A 15,705-nucleotide genomic window follows, 5' to 3' on the forward strand; every position below is an offset into this window, starting at 1 on the left:
GATGTGACAGTTACAGATTTTATTCTTGGCTCTCATTTTGGCTAAGCTATAACATGATTTTAAAGTGTGCAAAGAAAAGCAAGGACAGCCTCATATGATGCTTCTCTTATCTGAGCCAAAGTATTATTTCAAAATTTTACAAGCTTACCCACAAACTTTCACCCAGTAACTGGAAACCAGGTTGGATAAGAAAGATAAAGTGATCTATCATATCTAAAATAAAAGGAAAAGATTCAGGAGATCAGACTAGAAACACAAGTCCATCCTCCTAGAAATATTGTCCAACCAAGAAACCTAATCCATGCCAGGCATTCTTTTTTTTCTTTTTTTTTTGCTTGCAGAGGGTGAGGATTCTTTAAGACGCTTTCATTGATGCTATGAATGCAGTGGCATATGCCCTGGCAATAGATCTTCCACATATAAGATTTTGTCTGCAGGATCCTCTGTCTATTCATTTTCCACACATGTTCTGCAGTGATTCAGTGCTGGACCTCCAGGGAATTGTCATCACAGCTGCTATGGTGACTTGCTTATTTATTGTTATTTTCTACATGCATGGGCTATAACAGTTCTACTAAATTTTGAAATACATACGAGTCATACATTATTTTTTTACTTTATTTATACCTCCCTTTCCCCCCAGTGTGGAACCAAAGTGGCTTACATTGTTGTTGTTGTTGTTGTTGTTGTTGTTGTTGTTGTTGTTAGGTGCAAAGTCATGTCCGACCAATCATGACCCCATGGACAATGATCCTCCAGGCCTTCCTGTCCTCTACCATTCCCTGGAGTCCATTTAAGTTAGCACCAACTGCTTCAGTGACTCCATCCAGCCACCTCATTCTTTGTCGTCCCCTTCTTCTTTTGCCCTCAATCACTCCCAGCATTAGGCTCTTCTCCAGGGAGTCCTTCCTTCTCATGAGGTGGCCAAAGTATTTGAGTTTCATCTTCAGGATCTGGCCTTCTAAGGAGCAGGCAGGGCTGATCTCCTCTAGGACTGACCGGTTTGTTTGCCTTGCAGTCAAAGGGACTCGCAAGAGTCTTCTCCAGCACCAGAGTTCAAAAGCCTCAATTCTTTGACCCTCAGCCTTCCTTATGGTCCAACTGTCACAGCCATACATTGCAACTGGGAAGACCATAACCTTGACTAAACTCACTTTTGTTGGCAGGGTGATGTCTCAGCTTTTTAGGATGCTGTCTAGATTTGTCATACCTATCCTCCCCAGGAGCAAGTGTCTTTTAATTTCTTTGCAACAGTCCCTATCTGCAGTGATCTTGAAGCCCAGGAAAATAAAATCTTTCACTGCTTCCATTTCTTCCCCATCTATTTGCCAGGAATTGAGAGGGGTGGATGCCATGATCTTTGAGTTTCAAGCCAACTTTTGCACTCTCCTCCTTCACCCGCATCAAGAGGCTCTTCAGTTCCTCTTGGTTTTCTGTCATTAGAGTGGTATCATCTACATATCTGAGGTTGTTGATATTTCTCCCTGCAATCTTGATCCCAATTTGTGACTCTTCTAATCCCGCCTTTCTCATGATGTGTTCCTGTCGTGGTTCGGTCCTTGGTGGCTTGGGAACGGGACCGAACCCCGCCATCAGAGGCGCCCGCGATCACGGAGGTAGGGCATGGTGATCATAGGCAAGCCGGCAGCTGGGCGCCCCACCCGATCGTTGAGGTGGCAATGGCCGCTAAAGAACCTCAATGTCCCCCTCCACCTTTTGACAAGGGCCCGGAGATGGCCCTTTGTTCCAGGAAAATGGGCCATCAGGAACCCCGGAAAACCTCGCATATGTGCATGAGTCATGATTGTATCAGCATGTTCCCTCCGCAAGTACTGGGTGGGGCAATACAGCCTAAGGAGGTGGGTTTTGTATAAAAGGGAGCTTCCACCTGGAGTTCGGTGGAAGCTCTTACTCCATACCAGCGGACTCCACGTTGCTGAAATAAAGCTTGTTCCTGTTGTATCGTTCACCAGGCCTGGCGTGACGTTTTCTTCAAAGGGGCACCCTGTTTTTTCAGTTAGCAAGCGGGTTCCCGACATCTCCGCATACAAGTTAAATAGGCAAGGTGACAGTATACAACCTTGCATATTGAGTGTAGCACTTTTACTGCATCTTCTTTTAAGATTTTGAATAGTTCAAGTGGAATGCTGTCACCTCCACTAGCTTTATTGTTTCTCAGACTTCCTAAGGCCCATTTGACTTCACATTCCAAGATGTCTGGCTCCAGGTCAGTGACTACGCCATCGTGGTTATCAGGGATGTTAAGCTCGCTCTTGTATAGTTCTTCTGTATAATTTTGCCATCCTTTTTAAATCTCTTCTGCTTCTGTGAGGTCCCTACCATTTTGGTCTTTTATCATACCCATCTTTACATGAAACGTTCTCTTCATATCTCCAATTTTCTTGAAAAGATCTCTGGTACTCCCCATTCTATTGTTTTCTTCTATTTAAGCCTAAATTTTGCAACAAGAAGCTGATGATCTGAACCGCAATCGGCTCCTGGTCTTGTTTTTACTGACTGTATAGAACTTCTCCATCTTTGGCTGCAGAGCACATAGTCAATATGATTTCTGTGTTGACCGTCTGGTGTTGCCCATGTGTAGAGTTGTCTCTTGGGTTGTTGGGAAACGGTGTTTACTATGACCATTGTATTCTCTTGAAAAAAATTCTACCAGCCTGTGCCCTACTTCATTTTGTACTCCAAGGCCAAACTTGCCTGTTATCCTGGTAATCTTTTGGCTTCCTACTTTAGCATTCCAATCCCCCATTATGATAAGCACATCATTTTTTGGCATTGCTTCTAGAAGGTGTTGTAGGGCTTCATAGAACTGGTCAACTTCATCCTCTTCAGCAGCAGCGGTTGGGGCATAGACCTGGATCACTGTGATGTTGAATGGTTTGCCTTGGATTCGAATGGAGATCATTATGTCATTTTGGGGATCATATCCCAATACTGCTTTTCCTATTCTTTTATTGATTATGAAGGCTACTCCATTTCTTTTGAGAGATTCTTGCCCACAGTAATATACCTGATGGTCATCTGAATTAAATTCACCCATTCCTGTCCATTTTAGTTCACTGATTCCTAAAATGTCGATGTTCAGTCTTGTCATCTCTTGTTTGACCATGTCCAGCTAGCCTTGATTCATGGATCTGATGTTCCAGGTTCCTAAGGAATAAAAGTCTTTACAGCATCGGACTGTCTTTTTCCCACCAGTTCCCTCCACAACTGAGCATCCTTTTGGCTTTGGCCCAGTTGCTTTATTCATTCTGGCGCTACTTGTACTAGCCGTCTACTCATCCCTAGTAGCATATTGGACACCTTCTGACCTCAGGGGCTCATCTTCCGGCATCATATCATTTTGCCTTTTGGAACTGTCCATAGAGTTTTCATGGCAAAGATACTGGAGTGGTTTGCCATTTCCTTCTCCAGTGGAACACCTTCTGTCAGAGCTCTTTGCTATGACCTGTCCGTCTTGGGTGGCCCTACACGGCATAGCTCATAGCTTCACTGAGCTACGCAAGCCCCTTTGCCATGACAAGGCAGCAATCCTTGAAGGGTGTGGCTTATAGTATTCTCCCCTAATTCATTTAAGCTTCACAAAGACCCTGTAAGGTAATTTAGGCTGAATATGTGCATGGCCCCAAGTCACTCAGCAAGCTCCAGTGGCAGCAGAGTGAGGATTCAAGCCCTTGGTCTCCAGGATCTTAGTTTGGCAGTCTAACCACTACACCAAGGAAAATTTAGATTTAAATATGTGAGTTCTAACGGCCTTAAAAAGGTAAAGGTATCCCCTGTGCAAGCACCAGGTCATGTCTGACCCTTGGGGTGATGCCCTCTAGCATTTTCTTGGCAGACTCAATACGGGATGGTTTGCCAGTGTCTTCCCCAGTCATTACCATTTACCCCCCAGCAAGCTGGGTACTCATTTTACCGACCTCGGAAGGATGGAAGGCTGAGTCAACCTTGAGCCGGCTGCTGGGATCGAACTCCCAGCCTCATGGACAGACAGCTTCAGACAGCATGTTGCTGCCTTACCACTCTGCGCCACAAGAGGCTCTATAACGGCCTTATCCTCACTCAATTCAAAGGTCCTTAGTTGTACAATTCTCAGGGATCTTTTTCATACAAAAGGTCCAAGATGCAGCCTACACCATCCAATGGAGCCTTATGGGGATGGGCCTATGAAGCCTTCACCAGCCAACTCTGATAATGGAAATAAGGTGTATGCTTGCAATAATTTTCTGCCTTTATACAGCCTAGTTATACAGCAGGTTTTGAATCCTGCTGTACCGCAGAGCTCATTAAGTATCATTGAGCAAGTCCCATTCACACACCTTCTATAATGATTACATGGTTTCCTGGATATGCCACCTGACCAATCTGGAAGAAAGATGGTTTATGAACTGCCACTGGACACTTTCCCATTTGGACAATCACTACACAACCAGCAGCAGAAGAAACAAGCATAGAAAAGGAGAAAGACTCATTTGTCTGCTGGCATAACACCTCTCCACCAGCAACTAGCCTTTTGGTAGGAAAAGAGACAGATGAACTTCACGCTTCTGTCCTTCACTAATTTTTACTTAGCTGACTTGATGTTCTTCTTCTGAAAAGAAGAGTGGTATAAGAAACATAAACACTTATGAGCCCCTAATCGCATTTGGAGCTGGTCAATTTTAGTAGAAAAGTGCTTTGTACCCTTCATGACCTCATATAAGTGGGGAGGGAAGACATGCCATCCTTGTGGTTCTTCCCCCCGCCTTCCGATTCTGGGTACTACATGAATTGCTTGTAAACAGTTACATTTAATAAGTCATAGTAGCAGGAGTACTGTTTATTTTACCATATTTATATCCCCACCTTCCTGTCATTGCAATAATGCAGTAATGCAGGAGCCGCAACCACTGATGCCTGGAAAACCATCAATGGCACCAGCTGAGTATTCGGTCATTCAAATGATACTTGGAGCCACACCTGCAATGAAATGCATCACCAATAACAATAGCTTTGCTTCTATATCTGCATTTAAGACTATTAATACTTTATGCAAGAGAATGCAATTGCTATGCAAATAGAAATCACATATAGTGCATGATAAGAGCTCATAGCAGGAATTGATATTAACTAAATTACTAAGTGACAACATTTGTCCTGAAGCCATGGAGAGTTTAGCAACCCACTAAGAGAGGGGTGCCTCCGTCACCAAAACGTGGGAGGCTTTCAGGCTGTCAAGCAATTAAGTGGACCTGAATAATCCCATGTAATTACGCTGCTTACTGCATAATTATCTTTATTTTAAATGTGTCTTTTGATGAAACATCTGTTCCCTGCTTGATATTTGAAAAGAGGTGCCGGCACACATGCAGAAAATGGTGCTTGCAAGACCGTCACACATGGAGCTTCTGTTCAGCTCCTTGATGACAAATGTTGTAATTTGTTCTGTCTTTCTGTGTGCAAGAGGCAGGTGCCAGAGCTTCCATGGCCTGCTCTGCTTGACTTCCATCCTTGCTGCAGCTGTCTTTCATATTGTTACCTGAAGTCATAATTGTGTTTGACAATCAAGCTGAGGATCGTTACGTGGTCAAGTGGGTAAGGAGCAAGTACAGAGCTAGTGGTGTTAGCAGCAACACCAATGGTGTGTGTCTTTGAGCAAGGAAAAGCGAGCAGATCTCTCATTTCATTCTGAAAAAAATTTCATGTTTCTCTTGGGTCTTGAATAACATTCATTTTGGCAGTGTGTTCGGGTGTACAATGATTACTTCTCGGGAGCCCTTTTCTATCTGTACCATTTGTAATGCAAGGAATACTGTTTATTTTACCATATTTATATCCCCACCTTCCTGTCATTACAATAATGCAGTAATGCATCCACATCCTTTGTCACTTCCATTATTTGCAAAGGTCTGACATGGGATCATGATAATGTAGTCAAATTTGTTGTTGTTATGTGCGAAGTCGTGTCCGACCCATCGCGACCCCATGGACAATGATCCTCCAGGCCTTCCTGTCCTCTACCATTCCCCGGAGTCCATTTAAGTTTGCACCTACTGCTTCAGTGACTCCATCCATCCACCTCATTCTCTGTCGTCCCCTTCTTCTTTTGCCCTCGATCTCTCCCAGCATTAGGCTCTTCTCCAGGGAGTCCTTCCTTCTCATGAGGTGGCCAAAATATTTGAGTTTCATCTTCAGGATCTGGCCTTCTAAAGAGCAGTCAGGGCTGATCTCCTCTAGGACTGACTGGTTTGTTCGCCTTGCAGTCCAAGGGACTCGCAAGAGTCTTCTCCAGCACCAGAGTTCAAAAGCCTCAATTCTTTGACGCTCGGCCTTCCTTATGGTCCAACTTTCGCAGCCATACATTGCAACTGGGAAGACCATAGCCTTGACTAAACGCACTTTTGTTGGCAGGGTGATGTCTCTGCTTTTTAGGATGCTGTCTAGATTTGCCATAGCTTTCCTCCCCAGGAGCAAGCGTCTTTTAATTTCTTTGCTGCAGTCCCCATCTGCAGTGATCTTGGAGCCCAGGAAAATAAAATCTGTCACTATCTCCATTTCTTCCCCTTCTATTTGCCAGGAATTGAGAGGGCCGGATGCCATGATCTTTGTTTTCTTGATGTTGAGTTTCAAGCCAACTTTGGCACTCTCCTCCTTCACCCGCATCAACAGGCTCTTTAGTTCCTCTTCACTTTCTGCCATTAGAGTGGTATCATCTGCATATCTGAGGTTGTTGATATTTCTCCCTGCAATCTTGATCCCAATTTGTGACTCCTCCAATCCCGCATTTCTCATGATGTGCTCTGCATACAAGTTAAATAGGCAAGGCGACAGTATACAGCCTTGCCGAACTCCTTTCTCAATTTTGAACCAGTCAGTGATTCCATGTTCAGTTCTCACTGTTGCTTCTTGACCTGCATATAAATTTCTCAAGAGACAAATAAGATGCTCTGGTATTCCCATCTCTTTAAGAACTTGCCACAATTTGTTGTGCTCCACACAATCAAAGGCTTTAGCATAGTCAATGAAGCAGAAGTAGACGTTCTTCTGGTACTCCCTAGCTTTCTCCATGATCCAGCGTATGTTGGCAATTTGATCTCTAGTTCCTCTGCCTCTTCGAAATCCTGCCTGCACTTCTGGAAGTTCTCGGTCCACATATTGCTGGAGCCTAGCTTGTAGGATTTTGAGCATAACTTTGCTAGCATGAGAAATTAGTGCGATGGTGCGGTAGTTTGAACATTCTTTGGCATTGCCCTTCTTTGGGATTGGAATGTAAACTGACCTTTTCCAATCCTGTGGCCATTGTTGAGTTTTCCAAATTTGCTGGCATATTGAGTGTAGCACTTTTACTGCATCGTCCTTTAAGATTTTGAATAGTTCAACTGGAATGCTGTCACTACCACTAGCTTTATTGTTGCTCAGACTTCCTAAGGCCCATTTGACTTCACATTCCAGGATGTCTGGCTCCAGGTCAGTAACTACCCCATTGTGGTCATCAGGGATGTTAAGCTCGCTCTTGTATAGTTCTTCTGTATAATTTTGCCACCTTTGTTTGATCTCTTCTGCTTCTGTGAGGTCCCTACCATTTTGGTCCCTTATCATACCCATCTTTGCATGAAACGTTCTCTTCATATCTCCAATTTTCTTGAAAAGATCTCTGGTCCTCCCCATTCTATTGTTTTCTTCTATTTGTTTGCACTGTTCATTTAAGAAGGCATTCTTATCTCTTCTAGCTTTTCTCTGGAATTCTGCATTCAATTGGGTGTATCTTTCTCTTTCTCCCTTGCCTTTCACTTCCCTTCTCTCCTTAGCTATTTGTAAAGCTTCCTCAGACAGCCATTTTGATTTCTTGCATTTCTTTTTCTTTGGGATGGTTTTAGTTGCTACCTCTTGTACAATGTTGCGAACCTCCGTCCATAGTTCTTCAGGCACTCTGTCTATCAGATCTAATTCCTTAAATCTATTTGTCACCTCCACTGTGTATTCGTCAGGGATATGATTTAGTTCATACCTGAGTGGCCTAGTGCTTTTCCCTACTTTCTTCAATTTAAGCCTAAATTTTGCAACAAGAAGCTCATGATCTGAACCACAATCAGCTCCTGGTCTTGTTTTTATTGACTGGATAGAACTTTTCCATCTTTGGCTGCAGAGCACATAGTCAATCTGATTTCTGTGTTGACCGTCCGGTGATGTCCATGTGTAGAGTCGTCTCTTGGGTTGCTGGAAAAGAGTGTTTGCTATGACCATTGTATTCTCTTGACAAAATTCTACCAGCCTGTGCCCTGCTTCATTTTGTACTCCAAGGCCAAACTTGCCTGTTATCCCGGTTATCTTTTGGCTTCCTACTTTAGCATTCCAATCCCCCATGATGATAAGCACATCATTTTTGGGCGTTGCTTCTAGAAGGTGTTGTAGGGCTTCATAGAACTGATCAACTTCATCCTCTTCAGCAGCAGTGGTTGGGGCGTAGACCTGGATCACTGTGATGTTGAATGGTTTGCCTTGGATTCGAACTGAGATCATTCTGTCATTTTGGGGATTGTATCCCAAGACTGCTTTTCCTACTCTCTTATTGATTATGAATGCTACTCCATTTCTTCTGCGAGATTCTTGTCCACAGTAGTATACCTGATGGTCATCTGAATTAAATTCACCCATTCCTGTCCATTTTAGTTCACTGATTCCTAAAATGTCGATGTTCAGTCTTCTCATTTCTTGTTTAACCACGTCCAGCTTGCCTTGATTCATGGATCTGACGTTCCAGGTACCTATGGAATAAAAATCTTTACAGCATCGGACTGTCTTTTCGCCACCAGTTACTTCCACAACTGAGCGTCCTTTCGGCTTTGGCCCAGCCGCTTCATTCATTCTGGCGCTACTCGTACTAGCCGTCTGCTCATCCCCAGTAGCATATTGGACACCTTCCGACCTGAGGGGCTCATCTTCCAGCGTCATATCGTTATGCCTATTGGAACTGTCCATAGAGTTTTCATGGCAAAGATACTGGAGTGGTTTGCCATTGCCTTCTCCAGTGGATCACCTTTTGTCAGAGCTCTCAGCTATGACCTGTCCGTCTTGGGTGGCCCTGCACGGCATAGCTCATAGCTTCACTGAACTACGCAAGCCCCCTTGCCACAACAAGGCAGCGATCCTTGAAGGGGGAATGTAGTCAAATAGATTATTTTTTTTTAAATATAGGAGAGAGTGTTAGCGGTCAGACCCTCTTTTTTATAGGGTCAGTCGGACCAAATACCCCAAGTCAATGTTGCCTTCACCCCATTATTATATTGCCTTCCAATTGCATATCGCAACTAGAAATGTTCAAATATGTGTCAGTTTCACATGTGCAGAAAAGAAGAAGCAGAAGCAGAAGCAGAAGCAGAAGCAGAAGAAGAAGAAGAAGAAGAAGAAGAAGAAGAAGAAGAAGAAGAAGAAGAAGAAGAAGAAGAAGAAGAAGAGTTGGTTCTTATATGCTGCTTTTCTCTATCTGAAGGAGTCTCAAAGCGGCTTACAGTCGCCTTCCCTTTCCTCTCCCCACAACAGACACCCTGTGAGGTAGGGGAGGCTGAGAGAGCCCTGATATTACTGCTCAGTCAGAACAGCTTTATCAGTGCTGTGGCAAGCCCAAGGTCACCCAGCTGGCTGCATGTGGGGGAGTGGGGAATCAAACCTGGCTCTCCAGATTAGAAATCCACACTCTTAACCACTACACCAAGATGGCTTTCCAAGCTGGGAAAGCGTACTCTCTAGACAGATGCCATGCTTTCCAGGAGCTCCCTGGATCCCTCAGATGTCGTTCTCAACCCACAGAAGTATTCAGCTGCTAATGTTTCTCCTCCCTGTTTAGAAACAATACCTTTTTGCAGGTCAATGGTGTCCTTAGGAACTGCTAATCTCATCACCTTTGTAATACTCCTCCTTTCCTGCCATACCTAAGGAAATAGTGAACGTGTAATGCATTTTGCACTTTTGTTTTCAGTGGCTCGCCAGACAAGCCACTCTCTGACTTGAAATATATTAGTTTTCCTGCTTCCTTCTCAGTTTTTCACAGCCTGGCACTGACTTCTAGACACTGACAGAAGCCAGAAGCAAACCCTTTGCATGAACTACCAGTTTAATTTGATAAGACAGAATTCCATGATAAGGCATGTCCAAACACTTAAGTTGTCTTTACAAATCTGTCTTGCTTTTGTTAGCCAGCATGGTTAAGTAAGCTGTTTAAAATAGCCCCAATACTACAATCTTGAGAGTTCTTGGGCATAACTAAAATGTTTTGGAAAGGATTTCCTTCAAACAGCAACCCACTAGCAATCATAATTATTGTTGTGTTTCCTGTTTTCACAGCAAATCCTAATCCACTTTACTTCTCAAGTACTGAAACAAGCCATTTGGTTGATGATGTTGGCAGAAAGCCTGGCCATTCATTTGTCATGGCAATGCACCCCAATACCACTATTATGTGTGTGGTGTGTTTATTCAGTGAAGTTCTGCTCTTCTAAATAGCTTAGAATGACCACAAAATTCCTATTGATTTAACATCCATGTAGACCAGGCTTTCTCAGTGAGGGTTTCGTGAAACCTGGGGTTTCTTGATAGCCCTGGAAGGGTTTCCCAAATGGGTGAGAGTTAATTAATTTTGAATATATTTTTATAAACTTATATAAACTTTTATAAGAGCCTCTTGTGGCGCAGAGTGGTAAGGCAGCCGTCTGAAAGCTTTGCCCATAAGGCTGGGAGTTCAATCCCAGCAGCCGGCTCAAGGTTGACTCAGCCTTCCATCCTTCCGAGGTCGGTAAAATGAGTACCCAGCTTGCTGGGGGGTAAACGGTCATGACTGGGGAAGGCACTGGCAAACCACCCCGTATTGAGTCTGCCATGAAAACGCTGGAGGGCGTCACCCCAAGGGTCAGACATGACTCGGTGCTTGCACAGGGGATACCTTTACCTTTACCTTTAAACTTTTATAAATGGGTGATATGACTATATATGGGCATGTTGTTCTGCCCCCCCAAAATGGCCAATGATGGGCCTGGCAGGGTTGGGAAGGGGAGGGGCCCTGGGTAGACATGTATGCAGCTATGCTTTCCAGCCATATTCTGCATGATTGCATCATGTTTGGGGTTTCTCGAAGCTCAGATAATGCTTCAGGGGGTTCTCAGTGGTAAAAAAAGTTGAGAAAGACTGATGTAGATTAGCATAGCAATATTTTCAGATATGTAAACCTTTGAAACAGATTCCTTGTGCAAAAGATGTCTTCTGCTTGCAGGCAACTATTTCAATATGTGGAAGAAAAGTGAACCTGAATTCAGAGAGGTTCCAGTGCAAGTTCCTGGTCAAGCAGAACCATGCAAACTGTGATATATTCTTATGATGGTACTGTGTGAATTTTGTAGATGTTTTGTGTATACAAAGCATTGCTGGTAACTATTGTCCTTCCTCTTCTGGCCCAAACCATTGTTGTTACTGAAAATTAGTGTTCAGAGGCTGCCATCCTAATAATATTTTCTTATGAATAAGTCGCATTGAATAAAATATTAGTTCTGTGTAAATTTGTATGGGATTGTTCTCGGAATCTCCATTCATGTTTGTATTTCACTCAGGACAGTCTTACTGAAGTAGGTGACACTGATACAGAATAAATGTTTATGATATAGTAGGGCCCAAACCCATTGCTTTCAGGAATACAACAGGGGCTAGATTAGCGGGGTGGAGTGGAAGAACTCTTTGGGTGGCCTCCCCATCTCCCCAGGACCTGGAAAGGCTGCAAACAGCTATTATGGAACTCACCAGCAGAGGCAGCTCTTGCACAGCAGGGATCTGCAGCCTCTAAGCCTGAGAGGGAAATAGAAGGACGAGGGGGTGGTCAGGGGTGGGGGATGTAAGGTGATTGGCTGGCCACTGGACAGACAGACAAACCGGTTGGAGCAGAAAGCACTCAGGAGCATGTCAGCCACCCTCTGTGGGTGTTAAGCATTGAGTAGCACTTAAGCCATGTGATATGCTAAATATATAGTGGAACAAATGAGGTTTTTGTCATAAAAAGAAATAATTAATTTGCTTCATTTATACCCTACCTTTCTCCCCAATAGAGACTAAAAGCAGCTTATATAGTTTTCCTTCCCTCCATTTTATCTTCACAACAACCCTTTGTGGAATTTAAGGTTGAAAGTGTATTACTGGTTTAAGGGTACCCAGGTAAACCTCCCACTAAACCTCTATTAGGGATAGGACAGTTTTTCTTCAGGCATTTGGCAACCCTACTCAACTCAGCCTAAATACTGAGATTTCGGCTGAGCTGGGATTTCATCCTGAAGACTGCAGCATGGTAAGCTTAATAATAAAGAAATTAAAAATAAGAATAAAATCTACTAAGGAGGAGAGGAATTATGTGTCCCCCCTCTACCAGACATCTCAGGGGGAATACTAACAATGACTTCTGAAGAATAAAATAGGCATGTCCATCTCTTTCAACATCCTTCCTAGCTTTAGGAACTCTGGTAGAGGGGAACACATAATTCTTCACCTCCTTATTCTTATTAAACTTATTGATTGCAATTTATGTACCAGCTACCTTGTGGCGGTTCACAACAGAACCATAAAATCACAATAAAATAACAAGAGTTAAAAAAGCCCAATCTCCCCCGCCCCTGTAACCCTCTTGGGTTCCACCAGTTTGGCCTGGTTCCAGCCTCAAGATATTTGGAGGAGGTGCCATATAGAAGTTCTTTGCTCTGGCCTCAACCAAATGCCTGGTGGAAGAGCTGTCTTGCAGGCCCTATGAAACTGTGATAGTTCTGGCAGGGTCCTCAGCTCTTCCGGGAGTTAATTCCTCCAGGTAGGGGCCAGGACCGAAAAGGCCCTAACCATGATCAAGGCCAAGCATACCTCTCGTGGGCCAGGGATCACCAACCTGTTAGAATTCACAGAGTGAAGAGCTCTTCAAGCGGAAATAGTCCCTCAGATATGCTGGACCCAGGTGGCAAATGGCCTTGAAGGTCAAAACCAAAACCTTGAAACTGATCCAGAATTCAACTGGCAACTTCGAAGCTGCCTCAGCATCGGCTGCATATGGGCCTATTATGCACGGCCACTGAAATGGCGGCATGGAGAATGCGGAGGAGGAAGAAGCAAAGCAAATCGCTTACAACGGCGGCAAAACCCAGAGTATCCGATTATGTACGCGGCTACTCCGGAGCCGCTTCTGGTTGCGCCCTGGTCCCGGGAAGCTCCGCTTTCTTCCACATCTCGCTAACGTGGCTTTTTCGGCGGCATACGTTGACTCTGCACCCGGTTGCCGCCTGCAGCATGCATAATTGGTGATTTTAGCCACCGCCATTCCACCCCGAATGCGGACCTTCCACTCCATGCATAATGAGCCATGGGCTTTCCAAGGTATTCCCATGAGAACACTAGCAGCTGCATTTTGTACCAGTTTCAATTTTTGGGTCAGATACAAGAGCAGGACAGCTTAGAGCGAGTTACACAAATCTAATCTAGAGGTGACCATCGCATGGATGTTCAGGGGCCAGTAGCCCTACCTGACAAAGATGAAAAAACACCAGTTGAGGTAGCCTGGTGATCTACACCTGCATAGACAAGGAGGTATCAAAGATCACCCCCAAACTCCTAGCTGAGGTCAGATCTCCAGCTGCACCCTGTCCAGTCAGGGGAGACATATTTTCTGGTCTGACCCTTCCCTAACCAGCCACTTTGGGTAGATAACTTTGTTGTGAGGGTAGATTTTTAAAATGATGCTTTTGTATCATTTTTGATATGAAGGAACAGGGTATCAAGTAACTCATATTGTAAGTCCAGCCCTGAAATATATTTGATGTTGCTTTCCATGCAGTGTTATATTATTATATGCTGAGACTGTCATCTTGAGAACACTTTTCTGGAATACCTTCCATTGGAGAGAACTGAGTAGGATTCTGAGTAGATCTGCCTATCCTTGAAGTGTAAATTACTCAGTAGAGACAATATTACTGGGCTGTAGAAGGAAACTATATTTGGCTCTATTCCCAGGAAAACATGCTGTCTACTTTGATAACATTGGCTGCTCTTAAAAGAATGTATTTTGTTGTGGGAATATTTAGGAACTTCAAAGTGAAACTGAGAAGCTCACATCCCACTGTTTGTGACTATGTAATGCAATAGAACTGGGTGTTGAGCTGGATTCCCATGCTGTCCAGTCAGGCTGCTACCACTGCCTTCACTTGATATGATATGAAAAAAAGCAGAAAGGAAGACCAGAACCATGACTCACAAGATGTGGGCACCACAGAGATCATTTATGCACTGGAGGTTTCATGCCAGGCTGCAGGCTGGAGTTTTAGTCATGGCAGGTTGCCCCACCTTTTCCTGCATCCACATGGGGGAGCATTTGGCCTGGTGTACCTCATCCGCCCCCAATTTGTGCTCCTGCACAGTAGCTGGGGGGGTGAAGTTCCCAGTGCATAAATGGTCAGAATCATGCATACTTTGTCAGCCACCACTAATCATGCCAGAGGGACAGACCATTTTTGTGGGTGGAAAAGACATCCCTTTAAGCTCACATTATCAAAAACTATTATACACAAATCACAATGTATATTAATTCATAGCCCTTTCCTCTCACTGGATTTTAAAACCAAGCTATAAGGAAACATGAGAACAGTGCTCTCAAGGATTTGCACAAAGGCGGATAAATTGAGGTGAAACTAATACATGTGATATGAAATGCTTAGATCAGAAGTGAAGGATATGTTTTTCATTTTATAGAAAACAAAGATCAGATGCAAGGCAGTGTAATGTACAGAGATATCAATCCTGGCAAATTTATATAGCATATTTTTCTGTAGTCACCATGAGTAGGAAAGGTTTAATTTTTTAAACTATGGTAAGAAAAGAGGAGGCGAGAACAAAGAGGGAGATATGAGGGCAGACAAAGGCCCACGTTCCCCTTGGAATTACAATTGGTTTCCAAACTACACAGATCTGTCCCCCTGGAAGAAACAGCAGCTTCAGAGGCTGGACCTATGACATCACACATCCTGTCTGAAATGCCCTCTCCAAACATTCCCCACCCCCATCTCTGCCCCTAAATCTCTCAGAATTTCCCAAACTGGAGTTGGCAATCCTAGCAAAATCTGAATAAGACATGGCTGCACTTGTTCTCCCCTGCTTATTCTCCCCTACTTAAGGCTTGAGTGAACTCACAGGCATGAGCTCAAGGACTCTGAGCATGGAGTAAGAAGCATAGAGTAGCTCTTCACTCAGAAGCCTTCCCCTTCTCCTCTGCCTTTGTTTTTAAATGTAAATTGCATTGGTTCCCCATTGGGGAGACAAACAGAATATAAATACATTCTTATATAAATAACTAAGGGAAAGGCCCATTGCACCCAGGAATACAACTGATGCTAGCACATAACCTGCACATGAAATTCCTGGGTTCTGGTGCTCCTTCCCTGCATCTCACTCAGTCTTGAGATCAAGTGTAGTGAAGTGGTTAAAGAGTAGCAGACTCTAATCTCAAAAGCTGGGTTTAATTCCTGACTTCTATACCATATGCAGGCAGATTGGTTCCCAAATATCAGGTGGGGACCTGGAAACATTCAGAAAGATGAAAGAGAAAGAAAGGATGAAAGAGAGAGAGATAGAGATAGAGAGAGAGAGAGAGAGAGAGAGAGAGAGAGAGAGAGAGAGAGAGAAGGAAGCATCAGTTCTTCTGGA

The sequence above is a fragment of the Paroedura picta genome, chromosome 7 (genome assembly GCF_049243985.1).
Source record: "Paroedura picta isolate Pp20150507F chromosome 7, Ppicta_v3.0, whole genome shotgun sequence".
NCBI classification, from domain to species: domain Eukaryota; kingdom Metazoa; phylum Chordata; class Lepidosauria; order Squamata; family Gekkonidae; genus Paroedura; species Paroedura picta.